The 17,658-nt window shown below is 41.3% G+C and overlaps 1 protein-coding gene across 2 annotated transcripts in view; it reads right to left on the bottom strand.

Moving 5' to 3' along the window:
- Positions 1-1,145: 1,145 nt before the first annotated feature.
- The window catches only part of LOC125458883 (transforming growth factor beta activator LRRC33-like), a 66,176-nt gene continuing 49,663 nt past the window's right edge, over positions 1,146-17,658 (bottom strand). Inside the window, exon 4 of one of the 2 annotated variants that reach the window (XR_007248918.2) lies at positions 1,146-1,651. The gene's annotated coding sequence lies outside the window, so the exon portion shown is untranslated. Of the gene's footprint in view, positions 1,652-6,836; positions 7,015-17,658 lie in introns of those variants that run through there. The other variant, XR_009446692.1, reaches the window with a different exon arrangement.

The following is a 17,658-nucleotide window of genomic DNA, read 5'->3' on the forward strand; positions in this document are numbered from 1 at the left end:
GGCTTTCTTACTGAGATGTGGGCTCAAACATAACCAGTGCTTTTGATGCATAATGTGGCAATCAGCAGTTGGATAAGTGAATTTCTCCACTGCATCTTCTTTACTTGCACTGTATTAAAAGTGCAGTTGGAAAATTCCACTTGCCTATCAATCTGATTTTCAGCAAAGCTTATACTCAGTGGGAAAGTCTCATTGGTGTTGGAAAGCTGTTTACTTTTGGGGTACACCAATCCAAATCTACTACACCTATTGCTTCACCATACAGGCTTTCCAGTACGTATTAAAGGGAGGCAATAAGGTGCAGTTTCCCAACTGAAATTTTCTTCATCAAAATCCCAATTACATTGAGGTCAGCTGCAATGTCTCTTGTCGGCTCCTGGTTCTGAGGGTCTAATCGAACAGCATGAGTCCAATTCATGCCACATGTGGAGTGCTAACACACTGATATCCACACATTGCATAACTTGAACCCTGGGTTTCTCTTGATCTCATCTCAACAGCATAAATTCCACAACAGCAGGGAGTTCTATACTATTGAGTACTATAGGCCCTACAGTAAACTTTCAAAAAGTTCACTGGCACTGATTCAAACCAGAGATTTTTGGTATATTTTTAAAAGCTTCCTCAGTAAGTTGGGGGAAAAAGTAGAGCGTAATGTTCTTAGTCTGTACTGGTTTAGCTGATCTCAGCTGGTCTAATGACTGCTACAATTGATTTCAATGAGGCTGTGTGACTGAAGGGATAAACTCAAATGAGCTTATCTCGATTATTGCGATAGCAGTGCCCCCTGCTGGAAGCTTTGTGACTATCCAAGTCAGAGGAGGTCGCAACTTGACCAATGATCCTCCTCGAGCTACAGGAAAGAAGTGTTTGCTGGTACTGAGTGTGCAAGCTGTTGCATTTCTTTCGTTTGTGCAAGTCTGTGGTACGGTGGAACGATGCTTCGGGTATGTGATACTTCATGTACCCAGGCAGTGTCTGTCAAAACTAATTTGCTGCAGTATCCGTCATAATAGATTCCTATCAAAACATCAGACAATTTCGAACAAAATCATTTCAAAAAATTACAAATCTATACTTTTTTTATGGTCAGATAAATTTTATCAGTCATTGTACAAAATCATATTTTTAAATTTTGTCGGATAAGTTACATAAATGGTATCAGAATAATGTTAGAATTTTTTAATTAAATCATTTTATAAGTCAGATCCTTTTCACAATGATTTTGAAATTTGTAATATCTTCTAGTACCAGTGACTGCATTGCACTGGACTTCTACCTTCTGTGCCTCCTTCTTCCAAAGCAGTCCCTCAGAGTGGAGGAAGACTTGCTTCCATTCTAATGGATTTTGAGATTGCTAATAGTTAAAATACATGAACAGTAGACTCTGTCGCAGATAGTGTAGATGGTGCTTCAAGAGTCAGGTAGATGAGATGCTGGGAGTTTTCTGCTATCTCTCAGACACTTCCATTTTGCCTGTGTCTTCCTGACAAAGCCTCTCAATTTCTTTGTCATGATCCTGACTAAGCCTTCTCCATTTGATTGGTCATAAGCCAGAGATTCCCAAGGTTGATGAGAATGTTTGATGTCTTCAAGAATGCCTTTGTGAAGTGACTCTTGATGGTCTTTCCACCTGGAAACACCAGTCCTCCTGTGTGGCACCAAAAATACTTTGTTGTTAATAGATATGAGCCATTTCTTCATTGTTACTTGCAGTCTTAGGGTGTGCAAGGGTGACGCTCTGAAGTAGTGCAGGATGACACACCGCAATACCCACTTTTAGACACTTGTGAAGATGCTTTGTCTCTCACCACTTCAATGATGTGAGCTTGACAGCATTACTGTGATCTGCCCTGCAAAATCTGGGTCTATACTACATGCACGGATTGTTGGTGTTGTGGGGACAGGTTCTGAAATCTCTCTCACTTCTTCACTGCCGTCTTATATTGAAAAACCACAGAAAACATGGACAGCAGCGCATGATAATGGGAACCAGGAATGAGTAAGGATTAACCAATGTTTGTACATGTGTATCATGTTCTCTATTCTACGAGCCTACTATTCTCCCTTAATCTCTCCTTCCATGTGAACTTTCCAAGCCATATCCACAGCCAACTCCTTCTCATTGTCACTCCATGAGGCCTTGCTACTGCCACTGTGTCCATCACAGTTCAGACTATCTATAATCCTTGCATTACTCTCCTTCTTCATCCTCATTTACCTTTCCAATTTTTCTTCTTTCTCATCTGCTTTCAGAAAATCTCTTCCCTGTTCACTGACAACTGCACTTTCAAAATCCCAGTTTGGTTCTCCGTTCACCACAACATTACTATAGCGACTGAATACACCCCCAACTCCAGCTTTGATGGCTCAGTAAACTTGTCATTGAAGGTAAACCAAAAAATGGAGAGAGATTTAAGAAGAGGACTTTTAGTTGGGAGAAGTGCCAGGATTACTTTTGCTTTCCCAAATGATTCAGAACAGTGAACAGTTACCAAACAACAACAGCAGACAATAATATTTTATGTGGTCCAGCTAGTGAGTGGTAGTCAGTGTCCAAACTAGTCATACACCATTTCCCTTCAAGTTTGCATCTCTTGGAATGAGGATCATATCAAGGAATGTTCCTCCTCATCCTCACAACTTGTCTGTAGCCTTTAAGCTGGTTGACCACTCTATCCTCTTCCAAAGCCTCCCCACTATTGTCTAGCTCAATGACAGCACCCCCATGTGATTTCAATCTTCTATTACCTTGTCATATCCAGAAAATCAGATTGATTTATTAAGTGGAATGTTTAGCACTTCGTCCGTCACCTTCCATATTCATTCCTTCAACACTGATGTACAGTAGAATCACTGGGCATCACTTGCAGGCTACACTGCACTAACTTTCCCAAGGGTCCTCTGACAGCATCTTCCAAACTCATGACCTCTACTGTGTCGAAGAACAAGGACAACAAACACCCAGGAACACCATCAACTGCAGGTTACCCTCCAAACCATGCACCATCCTGACTTGGAATTATATCACTATTCCCTCATCATCACTGGGTCAAAATACTGGAATTTCCTCCCTAATAGGGGCAGCATGGTGGTTCAGTGGTTAGCACTGTGGCGTCACAGCACCAGGGATCCAGGTTCGATTCCACCCTCGGGCAACTGTGTCTCTGGAGTTTGAACATTCTCCCTGTGTCTGCATGGGTTTCGTCCAGGTACTCCAATTTTCTGACACAGTCCAAAGATAGTTGGATGGATCGGCCATGTTAAATTGCCCGTAGTGTGCAGGGATGTGCAGGCAAGGTGGATTAGCCATTGGAAATAAGGGGTTTCCAGGGTAGGGTAGGGAGATGGGTCTGGGTGGGATGTTCTCTGGAGGCTCGGTGTGGACTTGATGGGCCAAATGGCCTGCCTCCACACTGGGGATTCTATGTGATTCTATGATGAGATAATAGTACTGTGGGTGCCCCTAGTTCTCAAGAACTGCATGGTTTAATAAGGCAGCTCTCCACTACCTTCCCTAGGGCAATTAGAGAGTGATAAATGATGGCCCAGCCAGCGACAGACACATCTCATAAAGGAATTAAAGAGAAAAAGAAACCCTTTACAGTGGCTTCTGTTACTGCTTGAATATTATTATCTCTGGTGGCCCCCAAGGATTTCCTTGGCTCCCTCCTATTTCACACCTACATGCTGCCCTCTGGAGTACACACCATTACTTTCCACATGTATGCTGGCAACACCTAAGACGATCTCAAGTTGTTAGTTTTCTTGCCTGACAGTGAGAATTGGAGCAGAAAGTTCCTCTGACTAAATATTGGGAATACTGAAGCTAATGTTTTCTGTTCCACTCTCAGATCTGTTCCCTAGCCACCAACCATACTTCTTCCTGCCACCTATTTAAAGCTGAACCAGGCTGTTAAGCCTTAGAGACAGTAGGAACTGCAGATGCTGGAGAATCTGAGATAACAAAGTGTGGAGCTGGATGAACACAGCAGGCCAAGCAGCATCAAAGGAACAGGAAGGCTGACATTTCAGGCCTAGACCCTTCTTCAGAAAGGGTCTAGGCCTGAAACGTCAGCCTTCCTGCTCCTCTGATGCTGCTTGGCCTGCTGTGTTAAGCCCTAGGTTGTATTTTACTTCAAGATGAGTTTCCCACCAAGTTTCTGAAACATAGCTTAGACCACCTTCATAATCTTGCCCTTGCCACAGTTCAACTGCTGCTGAGATCTTTGTTTATGCCTTATTTGCCTCTCTCACTGACTACTTCAAAATGCATCAGACCTGTCTCATGTTCCTGCATCTTATTCAATAAGATCGTGGCTGATTTGTTTGTGTTTTAACTTCCAGATTCTTACCTACTCCCACACCTAACAAGAATCTATTTACCAACGCATAAAAATATCCAATGAGCCCACTTCCTACTTCTGAGGCAGAGAATTCCTAAGTTTCATAGTGCTCTGAGAAAAAAAACTCTTTCTCATCTGTGCCTGAAAAGGGTGACTCTTAATATTGAAATATTGACCCTCATATTGGACATACACACAGAATGAAACATCATTTCCTGAGTATTTTTGATTTTAATTTATCTATTATTGTCTGTGTAAATGAACTATTGAAATTTAAACTTTAGAAAAATTGGCATGAGGCAAGTTCATTGCTATTTCATTAGAGCAGACTGATAAGTTAAAACAATGTAAAAGGGACATACAAGGATGATTATATGATGCAAAGCAATTCATGCAATGTAACAGATCAAATTTAGGGAGGAAGCATCACTTACTAAGCATTATGACAAGCAAATTAAAGTTAATCTTGTAATGACAATCTAACCAATGCAAGTGACATGAAGCTGACACAACCTGAGATTTTTACACAATGTAGTTTAATTCAATCATCTTGCAAGGTTAGCTGGAAGCAGTGAAGAAATTTTCCTTCGGGTGGTCAAAAAAAATGCAGGTATGGATGAGGATAGATTATACATGAACTGTACAACAGTTTGATGGGCCAAATGGCCTTTTCGTATTGCATGTTATCTTACATTTTAAGAGCTCAGGTAATCTAAAAGTTTTGTCTTGTATGTTCAAGCACAAAACTTGTCTTGCTTTCAATTTCGCATACTCAGACAAAGGAAGTCCTTTCACCGGCTGATCTACGCTTTAGCCCATGTACAGATTTTTTTTCTCCCTAACTTTTAATTTTTGTGTTAAACTTGGTCTTTTTATTTTTGGAGTGACATGGGCATTTCTGGCTGGCCCGAAGTTATTGCCATCTATAGTTGCCCTTGAGAAGGTGGTAGTGAGCTGCTGTATTGAACGACAGCGATCCATGTGCTGTAGGTTTCTCCAGAGTGTTCTATGACAGAACATTCAAGGATTTTGACCCAGTGGCAGTGAACGAATAACGATATATTTCCAAATCAAGTTGATCAGTGACTTGGAGGGAACTTGCATGTGATGGTGTTCCCATGTATTTGCCACTCTTATCTTCCTAGATAGAAGTGGTTGTGGGTTTGGAAGGCGTTGGCTAAGGACTTTTGGTGAATTGCTGCAGTGCATCTTACAGATTATGTACACTGTAGCTACTGAGCATTGAGGGTGGAGGGAGTGGATAATTTTGGATGTGGTGTATGTTGTTGGGTCTGCAATCATCCAGGCAAACAGGGAATATTCCAACCTGTCCTTCCAGTTGCCGTCCACTTTAACTCCCCCTCCCACTCTCCTGGTGTTATATCCATCCTTTCTTTCCGTTCATTCAAGCATCACTGGCTAAACCAGTGTTTATTGCTTAATTAGCCAGAAGGGGCAGTTAAGAGTCAACCAACAATTCTCCCAACCAATCTTCCCCCTCCCCCCCAAAACAATCAGCAATGAATTCATGGTCATCATTAGACTCTTAATTCATAATATTTATTGAATTCAAATTCCATTATCTGCAGTGGCAGGGTTCAAACCTGAGTTCCACAGAACATTATCTGGATCTCTGGATTAACAGTTCAGTGACAATATCACTGAGCCATTGTCTCCCTTCTAGGAGGGAAGGGTACTGGGTAGGGGTGAAATCTCATTGAGGCTAATTCAATCCTGAGAGTTTTCCCTCTGGTTGCTATTCCCTCATCCTTTAAGATGTTCTTTAAACCGTCATCTTTTCACCGGCCTCAATACTTCCTCAGGAAGCTTGGACCTTGGGCTGATAAGGTCCATGTAAAGTGCCTGCATCTATTAAAGGGGCTACATAAATACAAGTTGTACCCAACAGGATTACTTGATATTGGTCAGAAGCAAGAATTCTGGCCATTTTGTTTACCCCTTTCACACCAAGGAGCTATTGTCCTAGCTGATATGAAATAATTTAATACAGATTTGGGCCCTTTCTGATCTTCCTGAGGTTTTGCTCTCGGGGTTGTTGATTTGCTAACACCTACTTATACCATCAGCTGCAGCTACTATCATAACTACAGTGGATTTGCGAGACGAATGAATGTGACATACCATGACAGCAGATTGATAGAAGTAGCTACAGCCAGCAGCTGTGAGTAAACATGGACAGGTACGTGGATGGGCAGGGAGCAAATGGACACAGACCGTTAGAAAATAGATGACAGGTTAGGCAGGGGATCTCGATCGGCACAGGCTTGGAGGGCCGAAGGGCTTGTTCCTCTGCTGTAGGTTTCTTTGCTTCTTTGTTTGTATTTCTCCGCTGTTCATGGGGAAGTTTACATTTTGACTTCTGTCAACTTCCTAAGAGGGAAATCTCAAGCAACACAAAATTGCAGGCACAGAGCATTCCGTTACTCCACAAAGTTAATGGGTACCTCCACCCTGAGCAATTACCTGACAGTTTTCATCCATGAGAATAAGAAGTTGGGATTGGTGAAGAGATAATGGGAACTGCAGATGCTGGAGAATCCAAGATAACAAAGTGTGGAGCTGGACGAACACAGCAGGCCAAGCAGCATCTCAGGAGCACAAAAGCTGATGTTTCAGGCTTAGACCCTTCATGGCTGGGCAGGCACAGCTAAACATGACAGGCCAAAATAAAGTATAAACGTCTAGTTAAATGCGTCAATACAGTGTGTAATGTTGTGATTTTTTAAAAAGAAAGTTTTGAAAATTCCTGCAATTACCCTCCCAAAACATAAACATATACAATCACAAAAGCAAAACTTTGCAGATGCTGGAAATCTGATGTAAGGATAAAAATTTCTGGAAACACGTCATTGGGAATAAACTGCAGGGAGAGAAACAGAATTAATCCTTCAGTCTTTTGTTTTCAGAACTGAGGTAGGATCATTGACCTGAAATCTTAACATATGTTCTCTACTTGAAAAGAAATCCCCCGAGTATAATTGATGTGTTTGAATTTTAGAGTGAGCCAGACCCTTTTTTAATGCACTTGCAAGAGACCAATTATTCTATTTTTGCAAGATCCTCAGTCCCAAATGCTGACAAGAAAAGGCTTTGAAAGAAGAGATTGAAGAATTCACTGGACAAATATTTGAGTTTACAAACTAAACCTGGCTTGCATTTCAACCTGACCCACTGCAGAGAGAAATGCATGTGAACGTACACAGATTACTGATTTAAATGTATGCATAAACGTACACCCACATACCACCTCTGCTTAACCTTGGGATATTGTGCACAACCATAATGCCTTTTTGTTTTTCAGCCTGGGTCTACTAATTTAGCAGACACCACGGTTTGATTCTATTATTTACAACAATCATATTTTCTTAACATACATGAGGGATTAAATGTTTGATGATCCAGGTCAGTTTGGCTCAATTCAACGCTGGCCAGACCAATTGTAGAACAAGTGGGTGAGATGTTATCGTAGGAGATGCTGTTTTGGTCGGTCCCATTGAGTTAAGAACATATCAATTATTTATTGTATTCGAAATGGCAACAATGTGATGTCAATGTTGTTAGGGAAATGTAAGGGAACATCTCACAAATATTGGTCATAATGGGATTGAAGTTTTGGAAGAGAGAGGACAGAGCCATAAAGAGACAAACTACAAAGCAATGAGAAATAGATTGATTGTAGCAAGCTGGCTGAGCATTCATAGGCAAATCTACTAATAAACATTCGCTAAAATATAGAATTCCTACAGTGTGGAAATAGGCTGCATCAGCACTCCAAAAAGCATCCCAACTTGATACACACCCCCTACCCTATCCCTGTGGCTAACCCACGTGAACCTGTTAGGACTGTGGGAGGAACACACACAGACAGACAGACACACACACACACACGGAGAAGGGGCAAATTCTGCACAGTGGGTGGACGTGTACCCAGTTCCTTGGTGTTGTGATGTAGTGGCACTAACCACTGAGCCATCATACCACTCATGTATAAGCAATGCACTCCTAAAAAGCAAATGCACCATTTGTGTAGTATCAGGGATAATGGGAACTGCAGATGCTGGAGAATCCAAGACAACAAAATGTGAGGCTGGATGAACACAGCAGGCCAAGCAGCATCTCAGGAGCACAAAAGCTGACGTTTCGGGCCTAGACCCTCCCACCTCTCTGATGAAGGGTCTAGGACCGAAACGTCAGCTTTTGTGCTCCTGAGATGCTGCTTGGCCTGCTGTGTTCATCCAGCCTCACATTTTGTTGTCTTGCACCATTTGTGTAGTCAGTCACCCATAATCAACAAATGAGGCAGTATCAAAGCTACGTGAATGTAAAGCAAAGTGGAAATTAGGCTGACTATAGAATACTGTAATAAAGTATAGTGGATTAATGTACTTAAAGATACAGATCAGCTTTGATCTAATTCAATGATGTAAACAGGCTTGAGGACCTCAATAGCTGACTCTTTTACCAACTTTCCAGATCATCCTTCAGCTTATTCCTTTAAAATATTAAATCTCATGTTTCTTCACGTCTGCATCAGAATTGAAGCCTCTAAATCTGGGGATCCTCTTTGCCGTTCTGCTCTCTAATTCTCCAGGTCTTGAACATGTCCCTTCTGATTCAGAGACAAGTAGTGACATGTATTGTCTCAGATTTCGCGTTGAGAATAACAATAGACAATGTGCATTGATTAGGGAGCATATCACACAGCAACCTCTGACAGTTAAATGTAGCAATCTGGAAGTTGCTGTTTGCTCACAGGCACTGCAGTACCTCACTCGTACATTCAATGAAAAGGTATGAAGTTATAATACTTATCTGCTGATTACATTGAATAAGGCACAAAATGTTTGGGCTAGTGCTTCCAGGGTCAAGTGAATTTTTAATAACCTAATAAGGGCTCAATGGTTAGCACTGCTGCCTCACAGCACCAGGGACCCGGGTTCAATTCCACATTTCAGGCAACCGTCTGTGTGGAATTTGCACATTCTTCCTGCATCTGCATGGGTTTCCTCCACGTGTTCTGGTTTCCTCCCACAGCCCAAAGATGTGCGGGTTAGGTGGATTGGCCAAGCCAAGTTGCCTGTAGTGTTCAAGGGATTAAGGTTAAAGGGGAATGAGTCTGGGTGGGATGCTTTGAGGGTCGGTGTGGATTTGTTGGGCTGAAGGGCCTGTTTCCACACTGTAGGGATTCTATGATTCTATGAAATCCATGTTCAACAACATAATAAAATAAAACAAAGAATTGCAGATGCTGGAAATCAGAAACAGAAACAGAAATTGCTGGAGGAACTCAGCAGATCTGTGTGTGGAGAGAAAACAGTATTAATATTGCAAGTCCAGTGACCCTTGTAGCTAGGAAAAGGTGGCATATATGCCGAAGACAGGGAATGGGCAGATGGAGAAGGAGTAAGTGAAAGGCAGAAACAGAACCCAGAGACAATCAGTTGGGTAGATGAAAGGATGAATAATGGTGAGCCAGGGAGAATGTAAAGCTAATAATGGCGACCATACGTAAGTGAAAATGGTTTGGCTGAGCTGAAAGTAGTCTATGTCAGGGTGTGGCATATGAGAGTGGGTAAAGGACATCGAGAAAAGTGTTCAGGTTTTAAAGCTATTGAACTTGATATTTTGTTCTGAAGGCTGCATTGTCCCCAAGTGGAAAATATGATGTTGTTTTTCCAGCTTGTACTGAGCTTTATTGAAGCACTGCATCAGGTCTGAGACAGAGACATCAGCCCGAGAGCATGGTGGTGTGTTGAAATGGCAGGCAACTAGAAGTTTGGGGTCATGTTTGCAGATAGAGCGTAGATGATCTGCAAAGCAGTCACCCACTCTGTGCTTCATCTCCCCAGTGTAGAGGTGATCACATGGTGAACAGCAAGTTCTTGTTCAAGAAAGGTTATAAGGATAGGCCCTGTAATTACAGACCAGTTAGCTTCACTTCCAAGGCGGAGAAGCTTCTAGAAATTAGCACATTGAAAAGATGAGTTGATTAGGAAGAGTCAGTACGGCTTTCTAAAGGGGAAATAATGTTTAACTAACTTGTTAGAGGTTTTGAAGAGAAAGCACAAAGATGTGATCAGGGCAATGCTGTTAATGCGGTATACATGGACTTTCGAAGACTTTTGATACAGTGCCAGATAGCGGAGATCGTTATAGGTCACAGAATAAAAATGCTAATTGCAACATGGACCCAAAATTGGCTGAGTGACAGGAAACAGAGACTAATGGGTCAATGGATATTTTTCAGGCGGGGGAAGGTTTCTGGTGGAGTTCCCCAGGGGTTGGTGCTGGGATCCTTGCTTTTCCTGATACACATTAAAATTGTAGGGGCAATTTCAAAGTTTACAGTTGACACAAGATTTGGAAGAATTGTAAACTGTGAGGAAAGTATATGGCTCCCTTTCTGTTTTGACCACTCGGTTTCACTCTGTCTGTTACTCCATCTCTGTTTCATCACACCTGTCTCTCCTGTTTTCCATTTCTGTCATTTCTCTGTTTCTCCCCGCTTCCCAATTCTCTTTCAGACTTTCTGTGTGTCTATTACAGTTCCTCTCTCTGTGTTTCTCCCTCTCTGTTTCTGTTTCTATTTCTCCCTTTCTGTTACTCTCCCAATCTATACTTCCATCTCTCCTTCACCCTCTGTGTTTTGTCCTCTCTGTTTCTCTTATCTGTTTTTCCCACTATGGTTTTCACTCCACTTTTCACCCTTTCTGTTTTTCCCTCTCTTTCTCCCTCACATTCTTTTGGCCTTTCTGTGTATCTGTCTCAATTCCTCTGTCTGTGTTTCTCACCTTCTATTTCTCACACTCTGTTTCTCCATTTCTGTTTCTGCCACTTTGTTTCACCCTCTTTCTTCCCCAACCTGTATTTCCATCTCTGCTTTGCCCTCTTTTTTCTCCTCTCCATTTATCCCTCCAAGTTTATATCTTTCATTTATACCCTTTCCGTTTCTCCCTTCCTGATTTTTCTTCAACTTCTCACCAACTCTGCTTTGCCCTCTCTATTTCACCCTGACTTTTTCTCCCTCTCTGTTTCGCCTTCTGTATATGACCCTCAGTGTTTCTCCCGCTGTCTTTTTTTTCTTGTGTTTTTCCTTCTCTTTTGGGTGGCACAGTGGCTCAGTGGCTAGCACTGCTGCCTCACAGCACCAGGGACCTGGGTTTGATTTCACCCTCTGTGTGGAGTTTGCACATTCTCCCTGTGTTTGCCTGGGTTTCCTCCAGGTGCTCTGGTTTCCTCCCACAGTCCAAAGATGTGCAGGCTAGGTGGATTGGGCTTGCTAAATTGCCCTTGGTGTCCAGGGATGTGTAGATTAGGTGGGTCATAGCGGGATGGGTCTGGAGTCAGTGTGGACTTGCTGAGCTGAAGGACCTGTTTGCACACTGTAGGGATTCTCTGATAAATGGTCTCTATTTTTCCTTCTATTCTTCACCCTTTCTACTCCTTCCTCTGCATTTCACCCTCAATGTTTCTAATCTTTGTTTCTCTTCTTTACTTCTTTCTATCTTCATGCTTTCTTTTTTTATCCTCTCTGTTTTAACCTCTCTTTTTCACACTCAGTTTCACCTCTGTGTTTCTCCCTCTTCCATTTCTCCCTCTCTGTCTTGTCCTCTCTGTTTCTCCATTTCTTTAGTTAGTCTGCAGCAGTGAACCCATTCGTTGGCTGCATTTTGATTCCACTTGGCCACACCTTCCCCTACAATAATAGAAGCATCCTGATTACAGAATGTTGCAACTAGATTCTGAGTGAGGTTCCCCAATTTGTTACACTCGTTGTGGGATACCCCAAATTGTTATGATCCTGTGTGACGAGAGATGAATGAACTCCTCTTCTTTATTCGCTCTCTCCTTCTGTAACTCCCGACAGAGCTTCATTTCTCCCTGACCAAATGGATTTTTTTTTAAAAGAGCCAATTTAACCAGACTTTCTTAAGTTAACAAAAGAGTGAGTTCATTAGTTACTATATGTGACAAGAAATAATAGCACAACACTCATATACACAGATTAGAATTGAGAAATAAATCCAATAAAAGTTATCAATATAGATATGGGTCATTTTCAGTCATTTATGAAGAGTAGGTAGTAGAATGTTGTGCCTGCTACATTTGATGGCACTGAGAGCATTGATGCCGGTTGCTGAGCAGCAGATTTTAAGATCCTTGTCAAATCTACAGGTTTGGCTGAGGTTGCCTGAAATTCTTTTGTTCTGACTCCTTTCAAAGCTGAATTACTGTCAGCGCTCAGAATGGGTAGGTTTTTTTTATTTCAAAAATATACTTTATTTATAAAACATATACTACATATATAGTATATATTTTATGAATAATAAATAAATGTGTGTGTGTGTGTGTGTGTGTAGCCACTAAAGTTTTAGAGAGTAGCATATGAAGAAAACAAACAAACATTGGAGTTTGACTCTATCCAATAAATGAGTAAGAATCTTGCCCCCTTTTACCTGCAGTACAGGTATGTTTAATGGTGATTCTCAAACTTTGACCTTCCCAGCACACTAGTCCACATTCTAGTATATCAGACCACTAACACAGTTGGAAAAGTGAAATACAAACATGTCTGCATGACCTGCATGCTATTTTAGATTTCCAGCATCTGCAGCATTTTATATTTATTTTTCTTCAATCTGATTGGTTGAAAATGCTCATTGTTACTTGTTCTGCTCATACACACCATCAATCCCTTGTAAAGGGTATCTGACTGGATAAGGCACATGACTGTAATTTGTCACTCAAAAGCCCACTATAACCCTGTGAACAACAGAGAGCATATAGGACAGATCTGCTGCTGACCACAAAATCTGCATGATTATGTAATGATGACTTACACATTGTCATACTCACATAAAATTTGATTGGTTTCTGGAGTAATATGACTTTGGCTTTTTACAGTCATGGGTCAAGGGGAAGCCATAAATGTCATAATCGAAAGTAAGTTTCCTTTCTCTCTGATCAATGTTCCCTATTAGGAGAGAGATATATCTCCCTATAAGGAGAGATACATTGTCTGAAGAAAGAGCTTGGAGATGAAATTTACTTTGCAGACATACTTTGAACTTTTTCAAAAAGTACACTTATTGGCACACACCGGAGATCTTTCCAAATGAACTGCCCACTGCTCCGTTGTGTTTTTGTTATGGTTGGATTTTCTGGCACCATTTACGCTTAAAGTGGTGGAAATATTTTTGATCTCCATCCACTCTGTGATGTCAATTGAAAAGTATGCATACATGAACATTTATTTAACAACATTGTGGTGTATTCTCTGATGTTCCATACCATAAAGTACCTTTTATGTTCATCCATTTGGAGAATACCCACTACAGTGAAGCAGTGAGGCATTTGAATTTGACTGTAGGTCAGAATTTACAATGTCTATTTTCGCTGATGTTCTTGTTCATCAGCCACAGTCACAAAAGTATCACCTTAAGTCAGTGCAATTTGGTAGGTTTGGCATCAATGCTGTTTTGCCTTGGTCCCATCATATGCAATTTTATTCATATCCAATTTCATAATATGCACTGACCTGATACCTCACTCTAAATGGATATTCATGCTGTGCATATCCAAGTAGTGAGTGTCAGTGAATTGAGTACATTATTCATTCCAACTGAGCTCATTTCTATCATTATCAATATCTGAACAGAAATTCTTTAAGACCTCTCACTAGACGATGATTAGGAGCAGTTACCATGATGGATTCTACCTTACCCTAGCCTAAGAGTGTTTTATGGGAGCACTCTAAATATTACTCAAGTTGAGAACATGTAAATCAGTACAGATCAATGTATGTATCATTTTGCATCACAATATGCAATGCATTTGCCTATTAGGGATATGTTGAGTTCTAAAAATGGTTTCACCTCATCCTGAAATCTTCCACCAGTGACGCACTCATTTTTAAATTATTCACAATAAAGCACATCACCCTGATTAAGTCAATCACACTGAAGTTAGATTTTTTGTCAGCTGTTTTAGAACTTGTTTTGTGCCCATACAAGGAATTCCTTGAAATAGAAACAATTGTGAGGGAAACTCCAAGTTCTTGAGAACTTCCATTTCATGTAATACTCAAAACTTCCTTGTAACACACAGTTCCTTTCAACAAACCATTCCATTTTCAGAATAAAGAAACCCTGAACTCATCCAATGAATAAATGTTTGTTTGTAAGATGGGAATCCTCAAAACTTATCAATGTTGTCTTTGTTGAATGCTCAGATTGAGAACTCACAATTGTGTGAGTACTGTGTGTGCTAAGTAGAAGTTTTGTTGAAACTTGGAATTTCCCTTAACCACTTTATAACTGCAGCTTCATGTTTGGAGTTCTTAAATTATCAAGTATACTTTTCATTGTTTTCTGGCACTCCACCGGATCTGAACATGCCACAAAGTTGAATCCCACAGCACAGATGCGAACAAGAAAGCAATTGGAACCCAATGATCCTTTGAAAGGCTAAAGAACATTGATTGGCATCGGGTCAAACCCAATCCTTTCGGGTCGCAGGTTCAATTTCAGATCTATGATGAATTTATTGACAACAGGCAAGGAAGCAGTTAAGTCAACTGACCTCAGGCATCACAAGCAAGGAAAGGACAGAATCAGCTGGAGTTTGTACGTGAAATCATTAAAAATCAATTTCTGCTGTAAAGAAATAAAATATTTAACATTAGGTGAGAACAGGATCTTGGTTGGTTATAAGACTTTCCAATGTTAGTTGGAGGCTTACAGATGAACCTGAACTTTCAGACACATCCAATGCAAGACAGCAGCAGCATGTTAGGTATCAGAAAGTGTCAGGAGCATAACTGTCAATGTTTGCCTTCTACCTACTGCAGCCACCGTATTTGCATCTCAGTTCTGGGTTTGCCAATCATTTGGAGCAGGACATGGTGCATTCCATTATTTAAAGGGTGAGGATCACATTTGAAGGATGATAGAATAGTGTAGACAGAGTCAAAACCTACAGAAATTGAGGATTAATGTGGCAAGGCAACAAGACAGTACAGTGATGCCTCTCTGATTCTGTGGGCTTTGGAGTAGTTCTACTCCCATGCCAGGAGAAAAAAGGCTGCCACTGCAAATAAGCAGGTGTGTCTGCAAGTGACAAAGGAATTTAGGAACACGAATAAAGTGCTTTGGTACTTGATGCAATGTCACATGACATTCACTGACCTATCAGGGAATAAAAAGTGACCAGCACAACACATTCAAGCACAAACTCCTTTACTGTGCCTTCTCTAGCCTTCTACTGCATATCACTCCTCAGATCAATATACCTTGCTGATATATCCATCCTTTGCTGATAAGGTAAATCCTTACATTCCCACCTGACTGTCACTGATCCTCAACCTCATTTCAGTTCCATCCTTCACAGAGTCTGTATAAATACTGAGACGACAAGGCGTAGAGCTGGATGAACACAGCAGGCCAAGCAGCACCAGAGGCGCAGGAAGGTTGTTATTTCGGGCCTAGACCCTTCTTCAGAAATGGGGGAGGGGAAGAGAGTTCTGAAATAAATGGGGAGAGAGGGGGAGGTGGATAGAAGATGGATAGAGGAGAAGATAGGTGGAGAGGAGACAGACACGTCAAAGAGGCGGGGATGGAGCCAGTAAAGATGAGTGTAGGTGGGGACGAAGGGAGGGGATAGGTCAGTCCAGGGAGGGAGGACAGGTCATGGGGGTGATTTTGTCAGACTCATAGGATCTTCTTTTTCTCTTTGCATTAGAAAGCATACAACCACAAGAGACAGAGAGCCAAAGATGGCCCGCAGTCATTTCAAGCTGACCAGCTGCAGAGTAAGAAACACCATAGATAATATTGGGTCTCTGCTTACGTGGAGTTGGTGATAGAGAAATGGGAGTTCCCCATCTTGCTGACAGAATTAAACAATCACATGAGCAGAATACTTACTCATGTTGATAGCAGAAAAGCAAGCAATGAAAAATGATTATGTATACAATGATAACTTAAGATCATCTCAACTTGTCAATTCTAATTCATATCTTCACTCTCAAAAGCCCTTCAAGCATCCCTCATGAGGAGTTGCAGAAGGAGGATAAAATCTCTTTTCTCCACCGATAGAAGGCATAATCACAGAACCTCAGCGTATCTGCCACCAGTTCTGTTTTGTACACCTCAATGAGAGGTGTCACATGGTCAATTACACAAGAAATAAGCAGGATAGGGTGATATGAGGCAAGCCCAAGCACAATGTAGAGTCTGCATTGAGAACACAGAATTCTTCATGCTCTGCTCAGATAAGCAGTTTGTGTATTTAAAAAGTAAAACTTACTATCCTACAGGGAATTCCCACATCACAAATTGCATTCAGTTTAAAAATGGAGATGGGCAGATTCCTAGATGACAAGGTGTGGAGCTGGATGCACAAAGCAGGCCAAGCAACATCAGAGGAGCAGGGAAGCTGATGTTTTGGGTCAAGACCCTTCTTCAGAAATGGGGGAGGGGCTGATGTTTCATCAAGTTGTTTCCCCTTCCCCTCCCCCATTTCTGAAGAAAGGTCTCGACCCGAAACGTCAACCTTCCTGCTCCTCTGATGCTGCTTGGCCTGCCGTGTTCATCCAGCTCTACACCTTGTCATCTCAGATTCTCCAGCATCGGCAGTTCCTACTATCTCAAGGGCAGATTCCTGCTGGTTTCCAAACTCGGCAGTCATTTCAGTTGTTTTGAACTGCTGCCTGTTTAGACACCCTCCCAATTGGTCAGATCAAAATCCACCTCATCCCACCCCACCCTTGCTATCCAGATCATTCACGAAGACTGAACATTTAAAAAAGGTTTTGGCGTCTCCTTCTAGGCTAAAAATCCACCCAAAACTCTTTGTAGAAAATATCATGCTAGTACCTTGTATCAATCAATTACTTATTAAATTCATCTGAAATTCAACATCAGGAACATTGTGGCCAGCTGTATATTTGGTTAATAGCTTAAATTGCAAATAATTTACAGATAGTTTCAAGAATTATGAAGTCCTGATAACAACCCTAATATTGAGTGGGGAACTGTATATGTTAAAGGCAAAGAGGGGGAGGAATTTTTGAATCGTGTATGGGTGCACTTTCTTCAACTATTGTGTTTCCTGCCTAATGAAGAAGAAAGCATTGCTGGATCTTGTCCTGAAGAATGAACTTGGTCAAGTGGAAAATGTCTCTGCAGAAAGAGCATCTCAGGAACAGTGAATGTAATGTCATAAGGTGTATGCTGGTTATGGATATGGACAAGTAACAATCTAGAATAAGAATACATTGCAGGAATAGGCT

Source organism: Stegostoma tigrinum, chromosome 15, assembly GCF_030684315.1.
Source record: "Stegostoma tigrinum isolate sSteTig4 chromosome 15, sSteTig4.hap1, whole genome shotgun sequence".
Lineage (NCBI taxonomy): Eukaryota > Metazoa > Chordata > Chondrichthyes > Orectolobiformes > Stegostomatidae > Stegostoma > Stegostoma tigrinum.